This window comes from Formica exsecta, unplaced genomic scaffold, assembly GCF_003651465.1.
Source record: "Formica exsecta isolate Colony F162 unplaced genomic scaffold, ASM365146v1 scaffold247, whole genome shotgun sequence".
NCBI classification, from domain to species: domain Eukaryota; kingdom Metazoa; phylum Arthropoda; class Insecta; order Hymenoptera; family Formicidae; genus Formica; species Formica exsecta.
This window is the reverse complement of record NW_021849743.1, coordinates 1,426,341-1,446,824: the sequence shown is the minus strand read 5'-3', so window position 1 is coordinate 1,446,824 and position 20,484 is coordinate 1,426,341. Positions and strand designations below refer to the sequence as shown.

Here is a 20,484-nt window from a genome sequence, read left to right as displayed (position 1 = left end):
TGCGCCTGCGTACCGCTTTCCCTACACCTGCCTCCTCTGGCCCTCTGTGTACACATTATATCTGCGTTCACCCACTATCTTCCTCTTCCACGCTCTCTATCGCGAGTGTGTACACTCGTCTTCTACTCCTCTCCTTCTCTCCTTTGCCCCTCGATCGCACGCTCTCTCTCATTCATCCTGTCTTGCATATATTCTTGTTTTTCGGTTTCTCTCTCGTATGTACGCATTCATTCCTATCCATCCTCTTCAGACACTCGTCATTCTATCACCCTCTATTTTGTAGCGGCGATTTCCAATGCGTATCTTCTATATTTCTATCTCTGTTTTGGATACACTTTATCTGCCTATCTTTCGCTCTCTCTTTCTCTCTCTCTCATTCTTGTTTCCTCTATCTACAGTCGGTTATCTCTCTACCTCGGCGTTCTCCATCTCCCTCCCTCGTAAATTCATCGTCTCTTTTCGAGCTCTAACTCCTTCCTTGTCTCTCCATCTCGTAGGAATCTACTCTGTCTCCCTTTCTCTTGTTTACTCTTCCTACCTCTTCGTTCTCCGCACTCCAGTTTGCCTCCGCACGCACACACATGCGCGACGCGTATTCCCAGCGAGTAACATGAACGCACGCACGCTCGCACGCACGCACGCAAACACGCACGCATACGTGCGCCTCATGAAGAGTACAAATACAAGTCAATACGAATGGCTAGCACACGCGCGCGCGCGCGCGCGATCGAGTAACGTGAGTGTACCATGTATATATTGTCACAGATTTGATAGGTTTGTATTGCAAATTAAATCTTAGAAAAGTTTGATTAAATTTGTGGAAAACAATCGAAAATTCAGTAATTCTCGTATATATTGTAGCTTTATATATTTCTCTTTTCCTCTCATTACCATATATTTCATACACATTTGCAATCTTATCTGGAATGAGTACTCATTACGCAGTAATAAAACTAATTATTATCTATGCATTTTCATATACCATTTTCAGAAATTGTCTAACGAAGCTAATTAGAAGCGTGAAATTCATATATTGAACGCACGTTTATAGTATAAAACGTTTCGACGAAACCGCGAAAGCATCGATAATAATGCGGGTTGATGTGGTCCATTTAGGTATTAACCTCGAGCATAATATTTATCCGACCGCTCTAAGTAATAAATCCTCTTTGTGATTAATGTATCGAGGATTATTTCAGAAAAAGAGCGCGCTGCGTCATGCACGACGCGCTTCGACGTTTTTGTAAGCTCGGATTTACATTTTTTATTAATATGCGTTCAATCATTAATTACGTGTACCTACATAAAATTAATTTTTTAGCATAACCCATACTCATAAAAATTGTGTTATGAAATATCGCGTGATTAAATCGCGTAAAATGTTTCAATGGTTATACATGTGTAGCTGATATTTTTAATTAATATATTTTATCATTTATTTTATATTTACTCCGAAATTGTTATCTACGATAGAACCTGAAGAATTATCAATGGGTATCCAGAAAATGTACAACATCACATGTTTTTATTGATCACTATCTCGCACGATTGCTCGTACATTTATCATAATAAATATGATGCAATCGCATGATAAATTCGCGTATTAGTGTATCGATCAATCGGCCGTCTTTCCCTGCAATCTTTGCAATTATTCTAATCTTTATATTTAATTTGGAATCGTTTCTGAGAATATCGATAAACGTAAGTCTCCATCTGCCGTCCTTATTATTGTGGTAGTTACAGTCGGTAGGAAGGACGAAATTGACATCGCGGACTCGCTCGCGCTAGCAGACGTCTCGTCGGAAAGTGGCGGTTTGCAATTAAACGACGATGTTATCGTAAAGGGCGGCGGGCTCGGTTAAGCGTGTACATGGCAGCGAATTAAAATGTAAATACTTGATTAAAGTTAATCCCGGGCAGGTGAATAAACCTGGTACACAAAGACAGAGAAAGAAATACGGCGCGGTTCCGCGAAGCGGTGAAAAGGAGGTGGGGGGGGGGAGGGGGGAGAGGTGGAAAAGGGAGAGAAGAAAGCGAGATATCCATAGTGGTCCTAAGGGGTGCTTTTTATTGCCGCTTTTTATTAGCTGAGTAGGTGTACTCCGTTCCACCGTTGCCCCTCAACTCCACCTCGAAGCACTCCGAGCCACCCTCAGCTACCAACCACTCTCCTCCCCCTCTCCCCTTCGACCCCTCCTCGCCCCCCCCCATTTCACCCCTCTGCCGTCACTTCTCGCGACCCACCGCCTGCGGAGAGCCGGGCTGGCGTGTGGAGCGCGTCGGAGGGTTGATTAAAACTAACGTTGCGCCAAGAATTACCCTGTGAGATTGAAAATTAAATTAATATACAAAACCCCCGCCCACACCCGGGGCTAATTAGTTATATGATAGTAATTAAAAGTTAAGTATATCTTCGTGCACGGACGTACTAGCGTACCCGCCGCTTCCGGCTGTCATCCCCAAAACGGCCGTAAGCAATCCGTTAGCCTCGAGAGGATATTATGCTTAAAAAAAAAAAAAAAAAAAAAAAAGAGAGAGAGGAAAAGAGCAAAATGTGTCACTCTAGCTTCCCAACTAGCTTCCTAAATATTTTTGCAAACCGCACTTTCGCGTTACATTTAAAATTATTAAATTAATGTTCTCATATATTTTAATCTATCAAGTTTGGCTTTTAAATTGTTCTAAGGCTTTTAAACACGTTCTAGTACTAGCGCAAATATATGAAATATAAAGGCGCTTCCTCTATTAATTTTAATATTCAATTCATAAAAATGCATGAGCTTTATTAATTTAGCGCAGCTGCTGTTTTCATAGTAAGTGAAAATTGGTATACGGCAATATATTCACTATCGTTGGAGGATACGAGAAAAAAAAAAAAATGGTCGCGCAGCTGGCGTGGCATTAATTCTCATTTGTTGCGCGCTATCTTTAGACGAGCGATCGGTATCATCGGATACTAGCAACAAAAGACAAATTACCTGGCCGCGCTACGCGATCTCTCGCGACGCAACCTTGATACGATAGCACGTGTTAAACACGCTCCGCGGTACCCTGCCAAACTGAAAATAGTCGGCGAACTAATATCGCGACGTTGGAAATATTTTATACCCACGTTATACGGCGCACTTATATTCGCGAGCAACTTTCCTTACGAGTTATAACGCGCGCGCGCGTGCATGCGCCTTATATCCGCCTTCAAAAATAATTTCGCTAACCGTGATTCCTCTTACGAGCATGGTATCGCAATAACGCGGAAAAAAAAGCCCCACGTGGTCACCGATGCGCCATAATGACAATTTCGAAGCTAATATCGTACGTACCACACGTTATTCCCCGACTAAAATCGTTGTCTGATTCGTTCAACAATTTTCGCGATTTATGCCAATGGACTTGCAGAAATTACCGATATCATCTAAATCCAAGTGATTTGTAGAATTACAAAATTATAGAGAATTATGTAGACTAATACACATATTCCCCTCATTTCTAATTACGTCGGCCACGAGATTTTAATTAGTTCGATCAGCCATTCGCGCGTATCTGTCATGAGATAATATCATGTGAGATGTACAGTACGGCACAAAAGTTTGTTGTTACGGAGGAATAATCTTCTACGGGCATGTATCGCGTTCACGAATTTATATGAATAATAATGTAATTATCGTCAAGTTTTATCAGACGAAATCTATAATTTTAAAAGAATTTCGCGGATTTGAACGAAAAAAAGTTTTCGAGATATCGCATCGATTAACACGAATAACGTTGTACAAAGAGATACGTTTGTTGCGCTAATTTGCAGTTAATCTCGAATCATTGATAGAAAGCGCGTGTCAAAGAAACGGTACTTCGTCAATCTCTTATCCATTTAATCCGATAGAGAAGCGTCGCGCGCGACTAGATCCGGATCAAGATATCTCTTACAAGAGATCGCAAAAAAAAAAAAAAAAACCCGTAAAAGCAGCTACAACTTAGACCTGGAAATTGTTGAATCAAAGCTAAGAACCATGTATAGCCGATCCTATTTTTTAGATCGATCTACTATAAAAACTTGATCTTGTATCGAAATTTTAATTTGAATTTTAAACGCAAACATTTTTGTGAATTAGAATTATCATTATTACCAACTTAAATCGCCGGTAATTAACGGCGCAGTTTATGCATTCTCCAAGAGCGCATAAGGCGGAAGAGCAGGGTCTCCGCAAAGAATATTTGAGTTCGACTCGAAAGTTGAAAACCGCTTGGCCGCGAGCCAGGGCTCACGTAACTACTTGTTTTGCCAAAGCGACGCGACGCCCGCCGCTCTTCACCCTTCGCCTTCCGACACGACGGCGGCGTAGCCAGTCGATTTTCGAAAAAGATTAACACCTAGTCGTCCGGATCCGACCGCGACGACCACGTGGCAGCGGACGCGCCTGCGTGTCCCGATCTCTCTCTCTCTCTCTCTCTCTCTTTCTCTCTCTCTTTCTCTTTCGCAGCCTTACTCGGAAATTTCTTCTCAGTCTTCTCGTAGCTATCGGTCGGCGCAATGTTTCCGCGGAAAACAATTTCTGCTCGCACGGGACGATCAGAGATTACGATCGTACGATACAAGGGAGAGACAAGAGTCAGCGGTATGTTTATAAGAAATCACAAACACGTTCAAGAATCCAAAAATGTTAGGTATGTCTTCAGAAATCTATGGATTTAGGAACTTGTATCTGAAAATAGAAATAAAGATTTAGAATCCTCCGATGTATCAGATGGAGATTACGAGATATGTAAAATATTTAAGATTAATAATGTAAAAGCAAAGAGTGAGGTTTCTAAAAATGCACACGGAGGTTAAGATTCGTGAGCTTAGGAAACTATTAGCTCACAGCTGCCACGAATTAGAACTGCGATAAACGCGTGCCACGAGCTGCCCTGGACATTAAGCCCCCGAGGGTTAATACTACTCTTCTGAGTACAAACGCGGGAACTTTGGTCGAAGAATGAGAAATATTTTGATTGCTGCTGTGTAAACGAGAGGACTTCACACGTGGACACTAACCCTTCCCGCCGACAAAGAGACTACATAGGGACAATGTTTTCCTATTTGCAGGTAGACGACACGTATCTAAAAAAAGAATCGTAGACACTGATCACAGAACGACATGTATCAGACGAGTGAACGAAACCCTCGACCAAAAATACAAGCTCCATAAATGGGCTTTTCGATATATAAAAATTTATATTTGCGAATAGTTTAAATTTTTATATACATATTTGCCACGAAACATGAAATGTTTAACTACGGCGTAGGTAAATAAATGAGATTTGGATTGAGTTGTATAAGAGCGCCTTTCGATTTTTAGTTTATAAATGTTATACGCACAAATTTAATAAAATGTGAATTTATATTCGCGCAAAAGCGAATAATTTTTTAATTTATATTATCTGTAAAGCTTTTAATATTTAATTAATGAACGCATAAGTAAGCAGAATATGAATTCATGTGTGTGACCGGCCTATTAATTTTTCATTTATATATTTTCCAGTAAATAGAAATGGTGCTTACATTTGCAATGGATATTTTAATTTTTAAATACGTTAAAAATTTATAAATACCGATTAAATTTATATGCAATGTGCGTATCAAGTTTTATACGCATATATATATGCGAATGTATAAATAAAGATTGGTAGATAATTATGAAAAAAATCTTATTTTTTCATTTCCATGCGTAAACGAGCGCAATATTCTTGTATTTGCAATTAATTAACTTTCCTCGTAAATATGCATGATGTAATTCCGTAAATTTCGTCAATAAAAGTCTATCAAAACAAAAAAAAAACAAAAAAAAAAAAAAAAAAAAAAAAAAAAAAAAAAGATTTTTTAAAAATCCTAGCATTTAGAAATCTGTTCCCTTTTTAAACATTTCATGCGTCTACACGATTACGAATCGGTCTCTCGGAATCGCGTCTACATGAATTGGATCATGAATTGGATCACCGGGTCGGAGCGAGAGTCCCGCGCTTATCAGCAACGTCGATCTCAAACGCGAAGAGATAAAAAGCAAGAGCCGAGTTATCGGAGCGTCACACTCACCACTATCGCCGGCATGCGTAGGCTGTGAATTGAATTGATCAGCCGCTAGATCCTCGGGCGAGAAACAGCACTTTATTTTCCTTTTTATCTTTCACTAGACGACGACGACGACGACGACGACGACGACGATCTCTCGTCGCGATCTTTGCTAGATCGGCGACGGTCCCCCTCCTCCTCCTCCTCTCTCTCTCTTTCGCTCTCTCTCTCGCGCGCGCGCGTCTCACATACGGTATACACACACAGCGACGCGCGATGGCATCGCGAGCAGGTGTCCACGGGCCGAGTCCTCGTGCCGTTCGCGAGGATCCTTCGTCCTGTCCTCCTCCTACACGGGCTATCGATCTCGGGGAACGCACGCACGCCGCGCTGTGCTGTGGTGTTCTGTGGTGTTCTGTGCCGTGCTGTGCTCGTCGACCACCGCGAGCGCGCCCGTAAATGTTCCGCTCCTCGGTCTCGGACGCGCTCCTCTCTTCTTCGAAGGCCCACTTTCGATCAATGGGACAGCGCGAGTTCGTACGCACCTATCACTCGATCCCGCCGATCCATTAAAGATCACAATGTCACGGCGATCCGCGTTCAATCGATGACACTTTGTACATTATACCGAGAGGAAGCTCTCGTATTTTCGATCGAGATATATCTCTGCGATTGAGACAGCTTCTCCTCTTCAAGATCGTGAAACATAAATCGATGAAATTTCCGCGTAACTTTAATCCGATGATTTACTACGCTCTTAGATTCCAGATGCGCACGAATCTCGCTCTCTTCGAAGTTAATATCGGATCGATAGCGATCATCGAGTGTTTCCTCGATCGCAAAGACATTTCAACGCTTCCTCCGCGCCTTCGCGTTGCGCGGAATCCACAATCGATTGAAATGCGTCTTGTCCCCCCCCCCCCCCCCCGGGTAGGATCAAAGCTGACCGAACGTAGCGTGTAATCGCGCGTAAAATGTTAACACTCGGGACATTGAAACGGCCGCACCGCAACGTGCTCGCTTCGGAGAAGGCGAGAAAAGGGTGGCTCAGCGGGGCTCCGCCGCATGCCACACGACGCGACACATTCCGCGAACCGCACTGACAGACAATACGAGACTGACCTCGTCGACTCGAAATTTCTCGCACGGACCTTGGTCTCGCGGTCGCTCAAGTCAAGGCGAACCGTGACTCCGTAACACGGGCGGAGCGACGGGCATGTCGCGGAGACGTACACGCACACCGCGCGACACGCACAATACGGAGCGACGACGGGGACCGATTCGCGCTGCACGACGTCGGACGAACGAGTGGCGGCCGGAGGAGCCGCCGCGTCGTCGGCTTCCCCCCCACTATGCGGCGCGTATCAAAGTAGCGGGGTGGAAGAGGGAGAGGGAGGGAGAGGGAGAGAGCGCGGTGCGCGCGGTGAGAACGAGGATCGGGCGCGGGAGGGATGGTGGTGCGCGGTCTTCGGAACCGCAGCGACGGAGGGAGGCAGCGGATAGATGGACGTCAGGGGCGTGAGTGAAGGAGGGGCATCGATATACCGGGGTCCCTCCGCGCCGCGGGGCCCCTTTCCCCCCCGGGCCAGAAGAGGTGCCCCTCTGCGCCGCGGCGCGCGCTCCACGCGACTTTGCGAGTGAAACATTTCGCGGGTTTTGTGGACGAGCGAGAGGGACGGGCGGAGGGAAGCGAGGCAAGCACGGGAAGCACGGGATGCGCGGAGGCTGCGAGGGGCGAAGAGAGAGAAGAGGGGAAAGAGAGAGAGAGAGAGAGAGGAGCGAGGTGGAGGAGAGGGTTGGGTGGGAAGACAACAGTATTCCCGTTAATTGAACGACTCGCGCGGGGCGGAGGAGTGCGTCGCGGGGAAGTAGAGGGGAGGATTACTTGCAGTAATTACTTATTTTTATTACGCTCCGCCTCGTCGTGTCTCGCATCAGCGAGCGAGCGACCGCGCTCTCGCAGCGACATGTTAGAAATCTTTTCTCGCGTTTCTCGCGATATTGCGAGACGATGAATTATGTACCGGAAACTCGCTTCGAATCCCCCAAACTAAGCGTTAGAGAGTCTTAGCCTTAAATTAAGCGTGAGAGAGAAAGAGAGAAACTGTAAAGAAATAAGGAACGGTAGAATAAAATTAGTAACAATACAGTTGTTTTTAATTTTGCTTGAGCTCTCTTATAGCGACACGATAATATAATTTCAAACAGTTTTCTCGTAAGAAACACTGACTAAAAAAAAAAATCAATATGCATTGATTTTTTTTTCGCTGAAAAATCTTCAATCCTTATTTTTTTTCGAGTCGAATGCAGTGCACGCCATGGTGTTCTCTAATCGGGCCAACTGGATACTTAGGACATCCGACGGGTGAACGAACCGGTAAAGAACCGAATAAAACCGTTTCGGATCGACGGTAAGTCGGTAATGCGATCGGCCAGTTTTTCGAACGATTACGTAGTAAGACGTTGAATCATTACCAGGCTGCGTTCTTTTTTCACTGTTTTTTTTTTTTACCAAACCGGCTTATAAAATCAATTTACATACTTTAACATACGCGATATGCATTTCAAGCGTAAACTTTTTTAAGCGTTTCTTTTCCTAGCAATTAGTTTTCTATTTAACGATAACTGTAACCTTGGGGACGCTAAAACTTCAATAAATATTACAGCGCAATAACACGAACATCGCTATCGATACAGACACGTGCAATCTTGGAGCGATACGAATAATTTTTATCTTATTGCAAGTAGATATGTTAATTCGAACGCGTAACGCGGATGGATCGACTATTGCAATAACTATTATTTCAAACGTAAATTCAGCATGACACATTTACGTATAAAATATATATATCGCGCAGATCTAGAATTAAAATCCAGAAGAGAGGAAATGGATGAATATCCCTCTCACTTCCTTCCCTTGCGAGCCTCAGCCGAATGGTCCTGTGTAATGTTCACGGTTGCCGGACCAGAGAGTGCACTTGTCAAAACTTTTATCTCAGCTCGCATCTACCAGCGAGAGAAAAACACAGAGCGGAGGTGAGGACAATGCCTGGTTCTGCGGAAGGTCCTGCGGGAGGAGGAGAGAGTGCGAGCGAGAAAAAAAAAATAAGCCGACAGAGGTTTCGGATAATTGCGGCGGATAGTTCGGAAAAGGCGCCGACTCGGCCTTCCCCGGCACGCCTGTCAGAAGACATTAGGATTTCTATCGTGGATCCTGCCGTCCGCAGGACTCGTTAACGAATCTTAGAATTGTTCCTTCGTAATCCAATAAGGATGAGAGAGTCCATGCGGTGACTATTTTTCTAGTCCGCATGAACGATATCGTCGATCGACTAACAACAACGGACAGATAGTTGCGGCTTGAACTTTCGATATAATCAGATCCGAGCCGACAATCGAAATTAAATTATTTAAATTTTTCTACGCCTCGAAATTCCGTGTAGAAATAATACGCTTAAAGGAATTTATTCGCCGAACCTCGTATCTCTCCGGAAACAAGATAGATAACATATTCGCGAGTCACGTGACGCCTGCAGGTATATGTCTTGCGGTCACGTGGTGGTGACCTTAGCTCGTTTCTGCTCTAGGGTGGTCGGCCCTTTGGACAGGTCAGTTCGGGATTCGGAAGCTGCATTGGGGCGGGGCGGACGTCAGATGGAAAGCAGTTCTAATTTGATACCAAGTCGAGAGGCCAAACAAACAGCCACATCCGAGATATAAACTTGCTTCCAGCCGACATATCTCAGTGGGAGCTTTGATGAAAATTATTATACTGACTAATAATAACGCGTGCAATAATTGTTACGTTGTAACATTCGCAACATTATTGAGGAATCTCAATTTAAATTTCTTTCTATATAAATTAGAAGTATGAGAAGTAAGTTGATAAAAAATCTAGTAACGCATAAATTTTTATAAGTTTTAAGCCCTACATCTACTACGAAGAGATTAAATTTAAATTAACGATAAACGATACATACAACGAATATATTGATATGCTCGCCGTCCCGCATTATCACGTACCCTTGTGGGCGAAAAGGCTTCGAAGCTTCTCAGAGGCCTCGTCGATTCTCGCGGACGATTCTTGCTCGACCTTTTTTCCGCAAACTTCCGAAGGTCATTACGAGGTTCCCGAGAACGCTCGGGACTCGTAAAGCCTCGTCGTAAAAATCGCCAAAATACACGCACCTTACATGGTAGCCTCGTGTAGGCGGGTGTCATATCCCCGTAAAATCATTGCCACTAAAAAAAAAAAAAAAAGAAAAATCAGAGGTTTCCGCGGTAAATTTATAACGGTCGTCTTCGGATGGCATCGTGTGCGTGCCTGTCAAAGGTGCTGAATATTTCTCGCTGTAAAAGCAAAAACGTGCTGCTTATTAAAAGCAAAACATAAGAATCGTGGTTGGTTTTGATCAATAGAGAGAACGTTTCTTGTAGGAGCGTCTAAGCCTGTGAATTTCCCAATAGTTTACTAGAGATTTTCACATTTTTATTCCCATTATTATAAATTTTTTCTAATCTAATAACGGCCATTATTGAAAAAAGAGAAAGAGAGAGATCGAGTAATTTAGCAATTTTTAATTAACGATATTTTTAATTTAATTAATTTCGTCCCACGAGAAACATTGATATTCACGGGTATTTATTCTATTTATTTACGACACCGCTGAAATTTTGGCCAGTTTCTACAAATTACAGTGCGTATCGATTTTGACAGAAATCCGTCGCTTTTAGAAAATACGAGCGACCAACAAAGGGCGCGAGCGTACGTGAAGCTTAAGAATCGGTCGGGACTTTCGCGGAGCAAATATGTTTTTGCGGTAAATTTGGCCGAGTAAATGCGACGTCGCGGGGCACCCTTAGCTTTATTAGCCTCTCCTTATCCCCTCCCCTCCCCCTCCCCTCTCCTCCCCTTAACATTCCGCGTTCCCCTCGACCCGCGGAGCCGACTCGACGCATGATCCCGATCCGTATATAATGTGCATGCGCGGAGATTTGCGAGGCATTATGCGCGCCCGCCTCCTCGAAATGCAGCTCGCATATGCGAGCGCTCGAGTGCGCTTCGAGTGTTCGCGTAAGCTACGTAGGAAAAATATGTTCGACGGGGCGCACTTGTGCAAGGGTGGGTAATTGGCTCTCTTGATCGCAGGACCGCTTTTCAATGTCCTCCCCTCCCTCTCCTAACCCGCCCTTCGTCGATCTTCCTTGACCGTCCGCGCTACCAACATCGCCATTTTTGGTTCGGGCCTGATCCTTCCTCGTTGGGGATCCAATATATTGACGGATCGTTTCCGATTTCGATAGCCATTCGTACAAAACGCGCGGCGCATTGTTTTCAATTATTTTCCCATTTTCTCCTCAATATTTTTATTTTTCCCTTTCAATTTAAAATTATGTATATTACACTGCATTAATTAACAGAGGTTAACAGGACAATTTAATAAATGTTACAAAAGCAAGCAATTCAATAAAACGCGCCGGTATTTTAATTTACGCCCAATCAATTATCGATGTGATTTATTTCGTAACGCGAAACGCGCGGCGATGCGGCCTCGTATATATGTATGGCTCTTCGTTAAAAACTCAGAATCTCGCGACTAATAAAAATGTGTTGTACACGTACGACATTGCGTCCCACCCTATCGCAAGAAGGGAACATCGCGCGAACGAGTATACGCGCGGCGATAATAGAAAAATACCGCCGACGCGGTCGCGTTCGGCTTCGACATTAGGTCTGCGATGGCGATAATGATAATAAAGAGGCGGCTAACTCGGAAGACAGGTACAACCCCTCGCGAGGATAGCGAGCACCAAGGGTGACACGAGGCGGGGAACGAGAAAACGTGTCGAGCCATTTCGCGCCGAGGGATGACACCCGAACACGCGGGAAACAATGCCGTGACACGATGTAGGTAATACAATGCAGTGAATGGTCGTGCGTATCATTATTCTCGCGCTATTGTTAGCTGCCGGATAAACGAAATTTTTTTTTTTTTTTTTTTTTTTTTTTGATATCCTGCAACGGAACACGGTAGATATAACAACCGTAGTAACAATACCGATAAAAAAAATAATTATAATAATTCTCTATCTTTTTTTTCTTTTTAGTTAAATCTTATATAGTCCTCCATCTCGTTTCTAAAATCTAAATCTGTCAGGATATATAGGATGTTTTTTTTTTCGTTTACGAATGCTCACTATAGCGTGTATTATACCTCCTATAATATTGGATGAAAGAAATCGTTTTAGGTGCGTCATCCTTCACCATAATGGTGATATAATTCGAACATTCGTGGGGTCGCATTGTAACCGAGGGGTAGGAGAAGAGTTTCATTCGCAAAGATTAAATTGGCCAGCGGGTTGATCTCGCGAAAGTCGCTAAAATCTTAATTCTTCGTGTTGGCATCCTTTGAAAGAACCCCCCCCCCCACCCCTCCCACCTTCTCGTTTTCATGGGCGAGTCTCACGATTGTTGCGTCGTCGTCGCAGAACCGTAGACAAACACGTTGTACATACTGTTAGGTAATTATATTTACTTTCCTAGTTTTATTATTTATAACCGACCCTGATATTCTACCTTCGCCTTTTAACTGTCCCTTTCATAATTTAATCAAAATTGACTCTTGACAAATTGTTTTTTGAAAAAGAAAGAAATTACAAAATGAAAAATCTATTAAAGTGTAAAAGAGATGGCTAAAAAGAGAAATGCTTAGCGAGATTTAAAATGAAAGAAAGGTGTAAATTGAATTATTCTTTAAATAAACCAGTCTCACACACGTACACACACACAGAATAGGATGCGTTAACAAGTTTAAATCGCGCGCGTTTCCGATCGTTATGCGTCGATGTGAAGATGGCACCTCGGCGAGGGCGGAAAGGCTTAAATAGAGGCGGTATAGAGACGATTCTGGGCAGCTGGATTCACTTGTTCCCGGTCGACGGAAGTGACGTCGCAGCCGGAAATTCGTACTGGAAATTCCGATGGGTTCGAGAGGTCGAGGAAGGGAGAGGAGTGCAACAATCAGGGTAGACCCGGCATTACGTCCCATTCATCCCCTACTAGCGCCCCTTACCACTCTCGAACCGTATTTGGCTGACAATTCTTCATTTGCGTGCAGCAAACTCTCTGCAACGTGGCGGCGGCGCGGCGAGGTGTTGGAACGAGATGCGAACGCGAAAAACATTTTCGAAAACCCAGCCAAATCGCACGCATATATAATCGAGTATATATAATCAAGAGTGCAAAGAGATTCTTCGCCTCGTATTTACATTTCGCGTTAAATGTATTATTTGAAGGATGCATGTTCTTTGTATATTTGGCGCGGATATTCAATAGTTTAATTCTCTGATAATACACTCTATATGAAAATGCATCACGTCTGCGGATATCACAGAGCGTTTCTTAACTTGCATATATTGCTCTAGTGGAAAATATTTGTTCGTTTATAGACATCGCTACAATAGGATCAGGCGGACATTTCGAGCGACACAGTTAGATGTACCTGCTACGTGTAGAGACATACGTTACATCGTCACTTGGCTGGTATTGTTAGAGCCTACCAATCGGCAAATTCGGTAGTTTCTCGATATTTTCTCAACTAGTTGAAGGTTCATCTTTAAGTTTATCTCTCTCAGCACAGCCGTATAATATTGCTTAAAATACCGATTACGTTTTCGCATTATTTCGCAAAAAGAAATGTGCGATTAAAAAAAAAAAAAAAATAAATAAAAGGAAAGATTGTATAAAAAATAAAAATGCAAGTAAAGAGAAAATATAAAATATTCTATGGATACATATGGAGACGATGCATGGCATGAAGCTGTTTCGCAGTCTGATCGATCTAATGAATTATAATTAATTGAGCTAAACCTTGTTTACCTAACTGATTAATAAAGCTGATTATTCTAATTAATAGCGGTATTTCGCATCGGGACAAGTAAACAAAGACGCGCTATTACTCGGTCAAGATTCATTAAAAGCGCAAACACCGCCGAGCGTTTGCTCGCGGAAGCGAAATTCGCACGTTTTCCGATTGCGCGCTCGCGCGGTTAATTATCCATCGCGAGGTGTTACATGGTGAAATGTTTCGCAGGCGAGTAGCGCGCTTTCGCGCTGATTACAGCGCGTTTACATGGAGAAAACTTCGGAATTATTCTCGATTATTCAAATTTGAGATCCTTGGTGCTGAGTGCGCGCGCGCGCCGATTCAAATTTATGCAAAAATCTGACAACGCGAATCTCTGCTCTTATTAATATGTATCAATTTGACGACCGGTATCTTTTTTCGCACCGCGGGTCTTTCGCTGCGAAAATACATCCAGCCCGACGTGACGTTCTAAAATTTCTTCCCGTTTCCATCGACAATTATCGCGTATATTTGTTTTTAACCTCCTCGCGAAATAATCGGTTATTGTTTCGTCGAATAAAGGATTAAATTGGACCGCTATAATTATAAGACGCGTATCTAAAGAGCGGATCTTATTATATCAAATGACGAGATCACACGATCAATCACAAAAACACACTGTGAAACTATCACGGCTTTAATGCGCCGGACAAAGACTACAAGAGTGAACGAGCGGGGCCGCCCGTAGGGAGCGAGGAATGTGGATAGTGGAACTGTACTGGCAGGACCGACCGTATTTATCCTTTCGCCCTTCATCTAATTTGTACTTGTATCAATGTACTAAGATCTAATTGGAAAGAATATCGAAAAGAGTCTACAAATATTTAAAATTAAAATACAAGTTTTAACGCGAGAGCAAGTATTTTCTGTTTTTAATTAAAAATTTCTAATAATTTCATAAAATCTAAACTCTACGTCCATGTAGATTCTTCGATTATGATCCTGATGTTTGATTCCTCGTTTTTCTCACATTTGCTCTCTCCGTCTCGTCGCTTCTGGAGCTTTCCAGATCGCCCCTTTTTGCTGCTGCCCATCTTCCGTTCTGTTACGGTCTATCCCATTATAATTCCATGCACGCGCGTCCTCCCGAGAGATGGAAGAGTGTAAAACGACGGACACCTGGGCAGAGAGTTTAGCCGGTATTGTCGGGAGACAAATATGAGCTAATACGTCATCCCAGGACCCATTCAGATCCCGAGGCCGACGGCGACGGTGATCACGAATTGGCCTACACATAAATGCGCTTTAATTATTCCTTTCCACCGCTCCTCCTACCTGCTTTCATGCTCAAGAAACGCTCCTACAAACGCGACATAATAAGCGACGCTCGTTAAAAAGAACGAGCTATTGTTGGATCTTCGTCTACTCGGTATTGACTCGAAGCTTTGGATTCTTTGTTAGAATAGAAGTAGAGTTTAAAATCTCTAAACATATCTTTGCTTCCTGGCGAATGTATATCATCTTTTATTACTTAAAAAAATTTTTTAATAATTATTTTAAATATGATAATTTTCGGTAGTTCTTTCATACTTAAAATTTTTGTTTATTCGCAAATTAATATGATCGATAATGCTCGTTACTTGTCATTGAAAGTAAATAGTTTATTTTTTTTTTTTTTTTTAATGTGCGAGATACACGTAGCCGTATAAATTTTTTGCGAAAAAATTGTCAACGCTAACGGCAATTTCAGAAAATTCACCGTCGCTTAAGCGAAAGTTAGGTGAAACACGCCGTCGCACTCTGGCTTTGTTTTTCTTCTCTCTCGAAGGGGCAATCGCTTTTTTCTTCCTCCCTCGGGACTTTCGCCCGCGGCTGTTCAGGTATCCCTTCACGATAAACACAAACGATGACTGCGATCAAAGTATCACGAGCCATATAATTGGAGCATTCGTATAGGCTGGCAGATAATGTTGCATCAAACACGTCATGTCGCTTAATTATCATTTCGTCTCGCTTTCTCTGAGAGAGAGAGAAAGAGAAATAAATAAATAAATTTACTCGCCGCACGAATTGTGCAAAAGTTGGTTGACCGGACGCATAACGTCGACATTTATTTCTCTCACGAAGTCGTGATATCATACGCAATTAACGACCATTCCTCTTCTCTGTCCACGTTACAACACGACAGACAAGTTGATTATTAAATATCCCCGTATTGGAAGCGATTAAACTGACATTTGTAATTTTGTTAGAATATGTATCTAATATAAAATAAAAAGAGGGAACAACTTCCTTTCACAAATAGACGTTCGTTATCGAAGCTTTCCATTTTTATCGTCAACGTGTCAAATTTCGTGAAATAACTTATAGTTTGACGGCGTGGATTTCGAAGGATTATTCTAAAGCAAAGAAAAAAATTATAATAATAACATCGTCTTAAAGGTAATAATGGCCAGGAAACTCATGTCCTCAGAAAATAATCTCGTGGAGATTAGAGGAGTCGCTTAGCGCGACAGCATACCGCATTCACATGCAAATGCTTGTCAACAGGTATCCACCTTCGTCCTTGGCTTACGTGCGATGCGTTCTTTCAAAATCTTAAAGATAATTAACGTAATCTACCTGATTACCATTGCACGTTCTTAAATGAGTAACATGGAAAATTATTTATACATACGCGTAAAAATGAAATTATAATGTAATAGAAATAGTATACTTTTTTTTTTATCTTTAAACTGCCCTGTCTCTTGAAAAAAAAAAACTGAACAATGATTCGAGATAGTCTTGTATATAATAAGTTTTTCAAAATAAAACTTATGAGAGAAAGAAAGAGAGAGAGAGAGAGAGTATTGATAAAACCAGTTGTTTGTGAGAGCAGCAACAAAAATCAAAATTATAAAACTTTCTTTATTCTCGGAATTTATGATTATTAGTTTCTTTTTTTGCAGATACTGAATTGTCGATGCAACGAACCGCGTGCTCGATCTTCAAAAGAAAGCATGATTTTAACAAGCCAAAATTTTACTCGTTGAAGGAACGAAATTAAAAACTTATAATCCTTCGCAATTTCTCGTTAATTGGCGACATAAAAAAATTAACGAGTTGTATTTTATCCCGCGAAAATGTAGATTGCTTTATTGACTTGTACAGTATCCATGGCTATTATTATTCAAAATGTCAGAATCCGAATCGTGCGCATCGTAAAGAGGGATTATCGAGTTGTGGACAAGGGGTGGAGGGGAGGCAAGGCATTCTCAAACTGTCGAATCGAATATCTGGGTAATGGCTTTCTAGGTCTCCCGCTGCCAGCAATACAGGCCCGTTCTATACGACAAGCGCGCTTAAATTAAGAACGGACCCCTCATTTTCTTAAAATATTAAATCATCGTCTTGGTGTCGCAGCGGGGCTGCCTGGGCCCCGAGGAATTAAAATTCATTGGTCGGAGAAACCCATGTCACCGGCCGAGTACCATCGTGAATACCTGTGGTTCCCCTCGTCTGTCTACCCCTCCCCTCTTTCCTCAGATCAAAGCGGAATTATAGTAAAAATCATTCTATAAATCTACGATTAAATCTATGTATTTGTGATTCTTCGATGTCAGAATCGAAAATGTATAAAAATAACGCGTGTGCAAACCTATCGCATCACAGATTAATTAAAAAATTTCATCCTACGCAATATGATAAAATACAGCAGATTAATATTTTTTCGATCGTGAGATAAATACAATCCCCATTTATCTGTTCTCCAAAATAATTAGAGCGTGAAGGATCGAACGGCAAAGTTGCTCGGAGACGACGGTTAACGCGGTGAGAGTCTTCGTGTAGTAGAGACACGCATTCCACGTATGCGAAGGGCCTGGACGGGCCTTAGGATCCGCTTAGTCCGAATGCGGGTAAGGAGAGGGTGGATGAAGGGGAAGAGGGAGAGGGAGAAGGGAATACTGCGACAAAGGACATTCTAGGGGAGCGATTCCTCCTCCCTCCTTTCCCTCTCTTCTTTTTTCTCTCTTTTTCTCCTTACCTGAGAGACTGCGGGATCGCGGCGGTCCGGCGTTGCCGGTTCGTCGACTTTGGGCCTTATGCTCTGCACTTACGACATGGGATCTTATCTCGAACTCATACTTGCAGCGCGTCGCGCCATTTTTCCCGCAACGGGATTCTTAAATGAATCATGCGCGCGCGCGTGAAGATTAAATAAATTGATAAGTTTTAAAGTTAATAACGTTATACAATGAATTAAAATCAATATTTTACTGTAATCGATAAAAGACTTTTTAATATGTTTCGTCAAATGTCATTAAATTTTCGAAACGGTCACCGTTCATGTAATTGTTCCGCTTTTTGCGCGTAGGCTTTCTTACGTTTTTCATCCAGCGAGAAGCGTCGAAGACATTTCGGGAGGTCGGGTTGACAAATCGAGAAGAACATTTCCGCGTGTCTTCTCTGGCGAGGCGACAGAGGAAAGAAAAGAATGAAGCGAGTGAAAGAGCGAGAAAAAGAAGGGAGAGAGAGAGAAGGAGAAATCTTCTCCCGAGTGGCCGGAACAAGAGGCCAGAGGAGCGGTTTTGTCGTTGCGCGAGTGTTGTCATTTTCCTCTTTCTAGAAGAGGCTATCTCAAGTAGATGGTATAAGAAGAAGCTGGCCCCTTTACCGGCCAGAGCTTTTTTTGCGCCGAGTCTTGTGATTGGCGTTTTTTACGTCAGTTCGATTCGATTGACTCACCGCTTGACGTTACACGGTGTCGGTCACACAATTATGCCTTAACAATGATGTTACGTTTCAATCACACTCGCGAAATGAAATTGCATACGCGTGTGTTCGCCGTGAGAATGGTACGGGAGCTTACACGTGGCTGCGCGAATCTCGGGAATTAGTTTTGCATAATGAGAGAGGGGCAGAATTCGAAACAATTTGCAAGGAGTTTAAGAGACCGCTTTTCGAGTTATACGATCGATAACAATTTTAGCGCGTTTAAGCTAAACAAAAATATTACGAATCTACGTACAAAATCATTAATTTTATAACAATTTTTGCCGTCTCGATTATACATTCTTTCTGAAAAAAAGGAGGGCCTGCGCAAGTTGACGCCGTTCGCGACGCAAAGTGCGATATCGAATCGAGCGACGCGAAATGATTTCCGCGTGTATAAACCGACCGAGATTCGGAAGACCGGGGACGGTAATGGAGGATGTAGAGTACGCTGGAGGGGATATCCCTCGCAGGTATCTCTGGCGGACAGACGGACGACGATGGGGTTGAGAATGGAAGCGAGAGACGATGGACCGGGCGGTCGAGCGGCGAGGTGGGGGATTAATTAATAACGTCGGTAATTGGACTCCGTTCGATCTAAGATAGCTCCTATAGCCCCTTCTCGTGCATACCACGAGGGATACGTTCTCCATGCTCGAATACACTTGCGACACTCGCTAGCGTGTTACGACGTATCGCTCTCACTGTTTCGATATCGATAATTGTAAATTCTTTCGATTATTCTCGGTGCACTAACGAGCAAGCTAACGCCAAATGATTTCGTATCTATTGAGATATATATATATCATCGGAGCAAAAAGAACAGGACGTCGTCATCGTCATTAACATCGTCGATGTGTCGCGTACGAGGGAGCCGGTGCGTTTATGCGAGGTAAACAGTGCGTGGACGTGATTTAATTGAAACTCGAGGTGGCTTGGCGGCGCGGAGAGGAGCGGCGCGACGCGGAGCGGAGCGGAGAGAAGCGGAGAGGAGCCTAGCGGCCGCACATCGCTTCGCCGGGGCTCGGTTGCATGACTCAGAGTACTCAGTCAAGAAGTCCATTGACTTGCCGAGTGACGTAAGCAATTAGTGCGCTGTTTTGTTTGCGCGGGTACACACAGCTCAAAGTTGTTTGAGTTCGAGTTCGAGTGCTGCACGGTTAGGCTCGGCGACTCGCCTCGAAAGCCCTTCCACAACCTACTCCTTCGCCTTTCCAGCCTTCTCTTTCACCATCCGTTCGTCGTTTCCCTTCTCGTTCCTCCCGCGTCTTCGTGTTCTTCTCTCGACTGGACGGACGCCTTCTTCGCTCTCCATCTCTTTCTTCGTCTCCCCTCTTCTCACTCGCTCGTGTTTTCTCTTCTTCTTTCTTTCGCGACCTTACGCTTTGTCTCTGCCGGAGGTTCGTTTCCTCGAACCTCCTTCGTTAAATCCAAATCCGAAGGTCCATAGATCGGCCGCTTTTTTGGGCTTTGATTCGTGTTACCGCGCTAAATTGCCACCGCAATGATCTTAATCGTCTTTTGTCCCCTCCCCTGTTGGAAGTTTCGTTGAGAATATATGTTCTCTCTCTCTCTCTCTCTCTCTGTCTCCGTTTTCTTCAGCCTCTTTGTTTAATGTAAAGGGGAAGTCCGTTTGCAAATATTTAGTAGGTCCTTGTTGGAACTCATGCGCGACATTAATGAAGCGCTGGTTTAATTTAACTTCCTTCCAATTTAACTGCCGGTACGCGACTGAATCGGAACATTTAAATATACTTTATATTCTAATCATTTTCATCCACTCCACAAAGATATTTACGTTCGATGATACGCGATGGGTTAATTTACAAACATCTATAAAAA

The 20,484-nt window shown here is 43.1% G+C and overlaps 1 protein-coding gene across 2 annotated transcripts in view; it reads right to left on the bottom strand.

The window, feature by feature from the left end:
• The window catches only part of LOC115236292 (LIM/homeobox protein Lhx9-like), a 146,430-nt gene that overhangs the window by 89,772 nt on the left and 36,174 nt on the right, over positions 1-20,484 (bottom strand). The window contains exon 1 of one of the 2 annotated variants that reach the window (XM_029808644.1): positions 6,068-6,148. The exons of the other annotated variant lie outside the window; for it this stretch is intronic. The gene's annotated coding sequence lies outside the window, so the exon portion shown is untranslated. Of the gene's footprint in view, positions 1-6,067; positions 6,149-20,484 lie in introns of those variants that run through there. 2 annotated transcript variants of the gene reach the window in all.